Source organism: Panicum virgatum, chromosome 2K (assembly GCF_016808335.1).
Source record: "Panicum virgatum strain AP13 chromosome 2K, P.virgatum_v5, whole genome shotgun sequence".
NCBI classification, from domain to species: domain Eukaryota; kingdom Viridiplantae; phylum Streptophyta; class Magnoliopsida; order Poales; family Poaceae; genus Panicum; species Panicum virgatum.
Window position 1 is genome coordinate 64,271,666 of NC_053137.1, and position 11,390 is coordinate 64,283,055.

Genomic DNA, 11,390 nt, shown 5'->3' on the forward strand with positions numbered 1-11,390 from the left:
CTTCTCGCAGCCGAGCACCTGGAAGAAGATGGAGACGTCGTAGTCGACGAGCGCGGCGCTGGAGTAATCTTTATGTAATGGCTGCAGTATCTCCGACGAGTACGTTGTTCGGTGGTGGCTCCCATCATCGATTGGTCAGTCTTTCTTGATGGAGGGTTGCTATGAATCTCTTTGCCCTATTATCTTCCATGTTCCTTGGTTGCATCGCCTCATCAAATGCCGGGTTGTGAGACCATGATTCCCTCTCGTGGATCTCCTCATTTTCCTCTCTTCAGCCCTTCCCCTTTGAGGAATTCTCCCCTTAAATGGCTTTGGAGGCTCGTCGATTGGATCCTGGATATACTCCATAGGTGATGTAACCACGACCGTCGTCTGTCGGACTCGACTCTTAGCTTTATGGTCACCTGTGGATTGGAGATTGCTGGAGTATAGATGTTTGGAAGTGGCTTTGTTCAGTAGTGAGCCGTTTTGTCCCTGTTTGGTGGACAATTGTTGGGCTCGTAACCCCCCCCCCCTCCTCTTTTATCTTTTCCTTTTCCCATCTCCTTCTCATGTTGTACAACCCCTGGTATGCCGGGGCGTACTTGTATTGGTGACGCTTTGCCTTTTTGATTAATATTGTAGGTGGGGACTTACAGGCCACCTGAAAAGATAGCCAAGGCACACTGTTTTCTTTGGCACATGTGAGAATTCATTCCGACAATGAAGCAGCAATCAGTTATGAAAATGAAACAATTTTTATAATAAATGGTTGACATAAGGAGCCACCTACGGAATGGTGAAAGTATTTTCTTCTTTTTTTAGCTTTTTAATTAGGTTGAGTTTGGCAATAAAATTTTGTGGAGGTAGATATCATATAAATGTTCCAATCAAAATTTGAGTCATCAATATTATTGGATTTAGAGCCCCTTCTCTCTCTCTCTCTCTCTAGAATTGGATACCCTTGAGCAACCCCTTCTCTACCGAAGAAATTGGTCAGGTGATCGCATCCTTGCCGACTGATAAGTCACCTAAGTGAGATGGTTTTAACACTGATTTCATCAAAAGGTACGTTATGGCCAATTATTAAGAAAGATTTCTATAACCTCTGTTACGATTTCCATGCTAAAAATGTTTTCCTACAAAGTCTGAATGGCTCCTATATTACTCTTATCCCAAAGACAGATGGTCCCACTAAGGTCAATGATTTCAGACTCATTTCACTTCTCAACACCTTTATGAAAATCATCACAATACTTCTAGCTAATATTATACACAAAAATCCATATGGTTTCATCCAATCCAGGATGATTGCAGAAGGTGATTCATCAGCAACTTATACACAAAAATCCATATGGTTTCATCCAATTCAGGATGATTCAGAATTGTTTGGCATGGGCTCTAGAGTACCTTCATATGTGCCATCAATCTAGAAAAGAGATCATCATTTGGAAGTTGGACTTTAAAAAGAACATTTGAAAACATTGAGCACCAAACAATGCTAAACATCACGAGACACAAAGGCTTTGGAGAAAAATGGTTAGTCTAGATGGAACTTATTTTCTCCTCTGCTACTTCATCATTCCTAATCAATGGTGTTCCTGGGAAGGCTTTTCATTGCAAAAGAGGGACAAGGCAGGGAGACCCCCCCCCCCCTCTTCTTTTCGTTCTGGCAGCAGCTCTCCTTCAGAATGTGATTAATAATGCCAGAGCTCATGGACATTTGACTATGCCAATCCCTCTACAATATAGTCAGGACTTTCCAGTCCTCCAATATGCTGATGGTACCATGGTGATTACATGATTTCTCAACTTCCACATGTCTTAAGGTTAACTTCTCCAAATCAGTGCTTGTACCAATTAATCTAGAGGAGGATAGAAATACTCTTCTTGCTCAACTTTGTGGTTGTGTGGTTGGAACCTTACCCTTCACCTACTTGGGCCTGCCATTGGGTCCGACCAAACCCAAGTAATTGACTTTATGCCTTTGGTAACAAGATGTGAAAGAGCCCTAGCTTTTACCTCCTCCTTCCTCTCCCAAGCTAGCATACTAGAGGTAACAAATTCCATTTTCACCTCATTTCCAATGTTTTTCACGAGGACCTTTCAGCTGCAGAAAACTATCATCAAGCAAGTGGACAGCTACACAAAGCATAGTCTCTGGGGAGGTGCAGATGTCAATGATAAAAAGCCATCTAACGCTGCCTGGGACTTGGTTTGTCTAGAGGTCTTGGGGTGTTAAACCTACAAACACAAAACAAAGCATTGCTTCTGAAAAATCTGCACTAGTTCTTTAACAGACATGCTGTTTCTTGGGTCTATCTGATTTGGGAAAGGCATTATAGCAATGGAGCCCTACCATCATCCTCTAGAAGACAAGGTTCTTTTTGATGGAAAGACAATTCAAAACTTTTGGATTCTTTTAAGGGCTTGGCAATGGCTAATGTTTTTTATGGGGCTAGTTGTCTCCTCTAGGATGATCTCTGGTTGAATAAAGTACCTACACTCCACTATCCACAGCTCTTCGCCTTTGCAAAATCTACGGAAATCTCAAAACTTTCTGCTTGTAATGCAGAAGGACCTGAGGCTCTATTTCACCTACCACTATCTCATTTATCTGACCAGCAACTTCTTGAGCTCGCACAAGACTAAATGCTCTTTCAGATTCTGAGGGGAAAGATCTTTGGTCCTACATGTGGCAGAACCGCCAAAATTAATCCGACTAAAGTGCGTTAAACCTAACCATTAGAGATGAAACAATTAATATGCACTTCAAATGGAGAAATTTGACAGTCTGTCGGGTAAAATCTCGATAATGCCACTGTATTTCGGATGGAAACAACATACCTCACTCGAAGGTGAGCCCAGAGATTACAATAAACATAAATTTTACAATACAAACTCCAATAGTAAAGTTATTATAAACTGGGTTTAAGAATTTAAAAGGAGTACCTCAGAAATTTGAAAGTAGATAAGTTCTTCAGAGTTTATAAACAGAGGAAAGAGAATGATAACTAGCGTCGATATATGACATCATGATGAAGCCCGTACATGACGTCAATCTCACCAAGCATTCCAACGATTACCTGAAAATAAAGTCACAAGCAAGACTGAATATACTAATACTCAGCAAGGCTGACTCGAATAAGGATATATAACATCCCTTTAACTAGACATGCAAGGCTTGTGAAGGCTTGGTGGTTTTCTTTTGCTGAAAAGCAATAAAGAGTGGGTCCTTAATTTCAAGTTTTAGCTTTCAAATTCTAGTTGGATTAACCATCCTAGGTTTGCACCTATCTATACAAACATGTAGAGAAATTATTTGCATCCAACAAGATTGAGTATCATCTTTGTTTCACTTCTTACTCTATGTGGCAAAGAGATTAAGCAGTCTCATTATCCGTGAGAGGCGGAACAGTTCGAACCGAATTTCAATCCTTGCAAGGTAAAACTTAATACACACGCTTGGAGCACTGTTGAGTCACTCCCAAGCAACTATTTGCTTATCATTCCGGTTCATGGATCAGCGCCACTCTCCCCGACTACAGAGAGCCCGGCCCTCTCTGCAGTCGTGGTTGTTTTTGTGTTGCGCAACATAACTTAACTGCCATTTTATTTTCTTTCCTATCTCTAAGAGAGAGTGGGGGTATGTCCATTTATCGGGCCGAGGAGTTACTAGGCTTGCCGCTTACCCATAATTCACGGCATGTGGCTAGTACTTTCAAACGCTTAATCAACACTACCACACACTGCGGCCTTAGCAAATTTAACTGCACAGGCAAGATATAACCATGAATCTCGTAACCAAATCCCGTCCGTGGTCCTTATAGTGATTGCAAGAAAGTAAACAATCAACTCCTATAGAACTCGCGAGTGATAGGCAATCACTCGACTTTTACCGGTCCTATTAGCATAGCATCTACTCGGACTCAGATCTAGTGTTCAATCAATAGGTATCTAGGAATATGCATCTAAGATTTTCAATAACTCCAATAACTTAAATGCACAAATAAATAGAGTTAGTAGGCTTTAGCTCTTCCGAATCGGAGTTCGGGACTTCAATTAATTCCACGAAGTTGACCTGAGCTTTAGAAATAACCTCGTCTGGTTCCTGAATGAGATTGTACGTTCCGTCGACTAGCGATATTATTTCTATATGCAATGCAGTAGTTGGATTTAGCATAGTGCTTAAGTATAGCTTTCCTTCATTAAAAAGTTGTTATCCAATAAAGTAAACATTTAAGATTAAGCTTAAAAGTGTTACTTTACCGGGCAATCGTTTATAGAGTAAAAGTAAACACAAGAAATTCCATAAAATAACAAAACTAGTTACATTAAGAAACATGGTTTGAAATTAAAAGAAAGAAAGGGTAATTCTATTTATATGTCAAGTTCTAGACATAACTAGAGACTGAAACTTCATGGATATGACATATTACTCAGCAATAGCTGTCAAGAATATTTTCATAATTTTGCATGAATAGGAACTAGCATTTATGAATTAACCCTAGAACTCAAAAATAAATCAAAAACTCAAGCTAGACAGTGCTAAACATTCTCCCAAAATTTACCATGAACTACTAGTAATTAGTAGAGCCCATGGTAAAAATATGACCTTAAGTAATTAAACAAAACATGCTTTAATAAAAATAACAAGTGCTTATGCTAGAAATAAACAAAGCACATGAAATAACAAGCAAAAGTCAAGCATTTGGACCACAAATTTCACACAAGGCTATACATGGCAAAAGGATGCTAGGTTCCAAAATTAAGCATAACAAGGCTATGGTTAAGAAGATATAAATAAATTACTCATTTGCAAACAATTAAATTAGAGCACACAATATAAAGTTTCATACAAACTTTATTAACCAAAGTTATAGAGCTAGTTAAAAGGAACATAACAAAATTAATTTAGCATTTTTCTGATTTTTCTATGAATTGTTATGTATTTTCAAAGTTCACAAGTTTAAAAGAAAAGAGCTCTGGACTTTTTGCAAGGACCCTAAGAAGAATTAAATCAAAGCAATCAAGTCCCTGGGGCCATGGACGGCGGGTAGTGAAGAGGGAGGCCAGCCAAATTCCGGCGAGATGGGCTCGCCGGCGGCGAGGCCAAAGGGCTAGGGAGAGAGAGCAGCTCGAGGCGGACCTGTAGATAGCTCGGGCTGAGCTTGGGATGGACGGACAAGGTGGCGCGACGGAGCAGCGGCCCGCCGACGAGGGAGGCGGCGCTGGGCGGCGCTCCAGTGAGGTGTGGAGGGGGCGGCCGGGTTGAGAAGCTTCAGGAGGAGACGGGGAAAGATGCTGGGGTGCCGAATTGGGCCGAGATGGGGTGGAAGGGCGAGTTCGGCTACGAGCTCGAGCTCGGGGTACTAATGGCGGCGGCAGTGGAGGTCTGGGCGGGTTGGGTCAGCATGGGGGTTGAAGCGTCCTCACATAAGTAGAGACTAAATGTGATACAAATATCAGTCCCAGGAGGCTGATAACACATTTATTCAACAGATGGTTCAGTCATCGTACAAACCTCTGAGGAGGCGGACATTCGATACAAATGATAATAAGTAATAAAACAGCTACGGTGATACACCAAAGCACAACCCAGACGGGTTCCAGCTCGGCCTCAGAGTAATACACTAGTAGAAGCATCTTGCAAAGGGCCGACACCATAGGCAAGGTTGGGTGCGGACGCAACCTCTACTCAACGTCTTCAACAGCGAAGTCCGGATCTTCTTCTAAAGAAAAACCACAAATATATATCGGGTGAGTACAAAAGTACTCAACAAGTCCAACCACATCCACGGAGGGGGATAACACAGATATGCACAGGATAATTCAAGGATAAGGATGAGATTCATTTGCAGTAAAGCTAGATTTTACACATGCAAGGGTTCATTTTTGAAAAGGATTTTCTCAAAGCGTTTCTATATTAACCGAGTAATAAGCGGGGTTGATCATATACAAAGGATCCAAATTTAAATGCTACCAGACTCCTCATCCGCAGTCACTCACGGCACAACTGCCGGACACTCTTCCCAAAACACTCACACCAACCCAACCAATCCCAGAAGAAATGCTAGTTGTGTGACCAAACCGTAACTCGCTCAATACCGTGAGCACGGCTATTCGAATAAGTTTTAAACTCTGCAGAGGTATGCAACTTTACCCACAAGTGGGGTACCACAACACGATCACCTTAGTGTCGGTGCAAGTCCCAACAAAGCCATTACCCACCTTAGCTAGACCTGACTAGCCAACACGGACTCCACCAAGGGGCCATTGACCTATCACTAAGGTTTAACCGGGGCATAAGTAACCACGACCTTATCCCTTCTCCTTGGTCGCCCGTTGCTCTCAGCTCTCCTGATGGCTATCAGACTAACTAGTGGGGTTTATGCTAAGCCGTTGCCATACACAACGGTCGAGTGGTTTGCACGATAGTTGAGTTAGGCAAGATGACACATCAACTCGGTCCTTAGTTGTAACAGGATGAATATCTCCCAACCTTCTTGCTCTACCACAACGGTACGAGCCTCCAACGTATGACAATCCACCCAGGGAATGCCATTCATCCATCCCATCTTAACATCCTTTTCTTTAGTTTTCAAAAATTTCACATTTTCCTTTCCCACCCACCCACTCATTTTTCTTTTATAAAACAAGTTGTTCCACGTTCGTTGTGTCGTAATTTAAATGCAAGGTCCTAAGCATTCTAGCAGCGATTAACATCCAAATAGAATAAATCATATTTAGACATTAATCTAGGTGGTCAAGGAATGGTTATAACAAATCAAGGGGTGGCTATCCAACCATGTTTTCAACAGTAAAAGCATATGTAATTTGTAAAACAGGTCATTAGGTTGTGTTTATAAAACTGGGTCTAAATATGCAATCAAAGGATGAGATTGAACTTGCCGTCTTCGAATCTTTCCGGGAGTTCCTGCTCGCAGTACGGTTCTTCAGGCTCCGGCTCGCGGTACTGCTCGGCAAACTCCTCGACGGGTTCTCCCTCGTTCACACCGGTATCTACGGCGCACACAAACAAACACACAATAAATAAAAAGAAATAAATGTTTTATCGTTGAGCTCGAATCAGAAGAAATTAAGATATGGAGGTAGGAATAATATTTTTGGGAGATTTTCTAATGGCACGGCTGAAAATATATTAGAAATGGCGTGGTAAAGTGTCGGGGTGATTGGAGGATTTTTGGCGCATGTGATGATAGGATTAACGAGGTGTTTAGGGGCTAAATAAGGATCTAGGGGCTTATTTGTAATTAGTTTTGCGAGTGAAAGGACTTGATTATAATTTTAGAAAACATCTGGGCTACTCTGGAAATGTGCAGGGACCGATTGGTAATTATCTTGAATGGGGAAGGGTTGATTCGGAATAATTAAAGATGGAGGGGGTTTCTTTTAAAAGGAAAAAAATAGAGAGAGGGGGGCTCTTAATAGAATAGAAAGGAAGGGAGGGGCCTAAGGGAAAATCTGCCCTCTTCTTCCTCCTCTCTCCCGTGTTCCTCCCATGAAACAGAGGAGGGCAAGGAGGGGGGGCTGGGGCGCCGGCGGCCTTATGGCTGGCGTCCTGGGCCACGGCGGCGGCCGGGGGGAGGGGGAAAAGGGACAGGGAGGCGCGAGGGTTCGATTCCCCTCTTCAATTTCGGGGAAGAGGGCCCGCGGGGAGGGGCGCCACTGCGGCGGGCGGCTGGAGGTGGAGGCAGGTGCGGGGTGGCGTGGGTAGGGGTGGCCAGGGGGCAGCCGGCCATGGGGGAGCTTGAGGGAGGGGCAAGGCGCCTACCTCGGTCCTTGGCTCGAGCGGAGGGGCGACAGGGCAGGCCGGCCATGGGAGGCAGGCGCGGCGGGCGGAGGCGCTTGCGGTGGTGGCCTTACAGGGCCGGGGAAGGGACGTGTGGTGGTGGCCGGGGTCGTGGGGCTCAAGGGCGCGGCGGAGGGCCGATTTATAGGCAAGATAAGATGGTAGAGGAGGAGGGCCGCGGTGGTGGCCGACGGACAGCTCTGCAGTGCGCCTTCAATGGCGTGGGGGCAGCTCCGACTGCTTGCGGGCGTCATGGAGCGGCGCGAGCGTCGAGGGCGACAGCGTGCAGGGGCGGGTGGCGCGCGTCGAGGAGGGTGGAGGGAGGGCCGGTTGATGTGCTTGGCATTGAGCCCTACTCACGAGCAGTGCGGGCTCGGGCGGCGAGGCGGCGGTGTTGTGCTGAACGACGGGCGGCGCGGCGAGCACAGGCGATGGGACGGGTCAGGCAGGGGCGAGTGGCGCGGCGAGTATCCCGGCATGTGGAGCGCGTGGGGGCGAGGCGTGCGTGCGGCGTGTGGGCACGGGGCCTGTGCGTGGGCAGGAAACAGGGGGAAGGAAAGAGAAGGAAAAGGAGAAAAAGGAAAAGAGAGAAAGAGAGGGAAAAGAAAAGGAGACGCCGGCTGGATTCGCGGCGGCGGTCGCGAGCGCGTGCGGCGGCTTCGGCGGGAAGCGGCGCGCGCGGAACGAGGAAGAACAGGGATGGGACGACGATTGATTTCGGTGCCGGGACGGCGGGATCGCCGGGAAAGATTACGGGGAATTTGGAGTTCGGACAGAATTCGAAAGAACTTGACCTCAGCGACGAAACAAAATTTTGAAAAATATTTTTAGCGGGTAATTTATTCGGGTAAATTTTCGAGATGTTACAGGGGTCTACCCCTTTTATAGGCAAGAAAGGAAGGGGATAAGGGAGGGAAGCTCCACGGGATGAGTTCTCCAGGGGGAAAGATAAGCTCCGGCGGCGGCGGTGGTACTTCCATGGGCGGGCGGCGGTGCAACGGGGTACGGTGGCATGGCGCGGGCAGGGAAGGATAGCAAAGAGGAGAAAAAGGCGGCGATGGATTCAGGGCGACGCGTGGAGTGGCCAAGGCGGTGCCCAGAGGCGGCGCGACTGGCGGCGGGGCAAACCGGCAGCGTGCGGCGGCGCCCCTGATTTGCCGAGAGAAAAACAGAGAGGAGAAAGAAGAAGGGTAGTTTGGAAATTTTCCAAAAGTTCAGGGGCTAAACTGAAAATTAAAATTTTTCGTTGATCTTGGGCTCAAATGGAAAAGTGTTCAACATGAAAGTTGTGTAACTTTTTAAGATCTACAACTTTCCTGTTGTGCAAATTTTCACTAGATCAAAGGATTTTGAAATATTTTCAAATCCGTCAAATCTTTTAAAATGCAAAAGAACACAACTTAAGTTTTAAAATTTTAAATGTAACCCTGAGCATAAATATATCTTTTTGCAAGGGTAAAAAGTGAAAAACAAAATATGCATTTTAATCCTTCACAAAATTTGAAATTTGGCCTTTTGCAAAACTATTTTATAAAAAGGACTCTGCACTTTTTCAAAATTACAAAAATACCCTTGCTCTGGCAAACATGGTTTAAATTTTTAAATAAACACAAAAGCTTTATTTTTAACCCATAAAACCTGGATTGTCACACTACATCTGGGGCTCTCCCTTCTATTCCTCCTCTAAAGTCTATGTTCATTTAACTCGACATATGATGACACATTCTTTCTTCTAGTGGCTCCGGAAATCCTCTTGTCAAAACAAACACAAAGTCTTCTTCTGGTTCTTACTTCAGGATAGGCTTAGTACTAAGGAAATTCTTCAGAGAAGAAACATGCTCTTGCTGTAATTGTGGTTGTTGCACCTTGGGTGTGGATGAATCTTTGCCTCACCTGTTCCTAATCTGTCCTTTTGCGCAAGCATGCTGCTCAAGCTCAACATTGTTTTTGTGAAGACTTGATCCTTTCTTAGCTTTAGAAGAGGTTAATGCTCAGCTTAATCTCCCCTTCTTCATGGACGTCATCATCCTTTTTTGTTGGAGTATATAGATACAGATAAATGATCTTATCTCTGAAGAAATTCCACCTTCTTTAGTTGGTTGTCTTCGGCACTTCAATAAGAAATTTGCTCTAGTTATCTTAAGAGCAAAATCAAGGCATAGAAATTCGATGTTAGAATGGCTAGAAGACTTCGTGTAATCTTTCAAATAAAATTTCATTTCCTTTATTGTAAAAGACTTTTTGTTGCTTTTTAATTTATACATAATCAGTAGGGGCCTCCCCCTCCTGTTTCATAAAAAGACATATAAATGTTTGGAAAAAATTTCCGCCTAGCAAAAATAACAACAAACATTGTAAACTAATTTCTGTTTATTGCCACTTTGGACTGAAAATTTTAAGGAAACAGAGAAAGATATATGCATATCATGACTGCCCATTTCCAAAAACCAGGAAAACTGATATGCAAGTGACATTTGTGAGTGTAGAAAAGCAACATCCATTTGCTTTCTTTCCTCTGTTACAGAAGATTTTGATTGAATGCATGTATCCAATTTAAAATCATAATTTCTTCCATAAAGATTTTGCTATTGAAAGTCAAAAGTTAAGAAATTTGACTAAGAACAAAAATGGTACTCATTTGTGTCCGGAGAGTAAGACAAATATACTAAAGCAGGATCAAGGAAATGAGTCTTCAAACCATCCAACAGAACTGAAGGGAGGACATTGGAATGGAACACTCCATGGAACCTTATTTTCCAACTACTCATATCTGAATATTACAAGCAGTCTGACTTGGTAGAGTGTTTAGAATGAAACATTGATTGCTAATTCTTCTTCTACAATATCAATGATTCCAGCAAAATCATGATTGTGAGAAAGTACATCCAAGCATGAATCTAATAATTAAGGTAATATTTTACCATAAATTCTATTTTTAACGTTATTATTGGTCATGCATATATCCGTGTCAATGTCCAATCATGCTTCTACTAATTGAAGGTCAAGTTAATGTCACTGCAGCTAAACCCTGTCGGCTAGTATTATTTTGGTATCATCGAATAGCAAGTCGTTGTTGGGATTATACCGGTGCCCCGCCCCCTGCTGTTTACGTGACATGTCGAAGTCCTTGGATGCATGGTTCACCGGCTCAAATCATTCCCCAACAGCATCGGCGGCAAGTGGCATCCGTGGTATGAGAATGAGATCAGTGTTAGCCGAGCCGAACGCACGTCGCAGTCAGCGGAACGCAACCACGAAACCAACCACCACAGCACCCCACCAATACTACTGGCTACTACTATATATAAATAGAGCACGCCTCCTAGGGATGAAAATGAGAACGAGAAAATCCTGTTCCGACTGGCACCGTATACCGTGTAAACCGATCAAATACCGTATTAGCAAGAAAAACAGGAAACGGAAAAAAAATCCGGGAAAATCCGGCAGTTGCGGGAGTGAAAACGGTTAGGATGTTTTCCCGACCGTTTTCACGGTTCCGTATTAACACGGGAACGTTCCCGCGGTAAGTTCTCGTATTCAGCTGTCAAACCTTGCTTTCAGCCCACGCTCGTTTTCTCGGCCCAGCCCACCCGTGCCC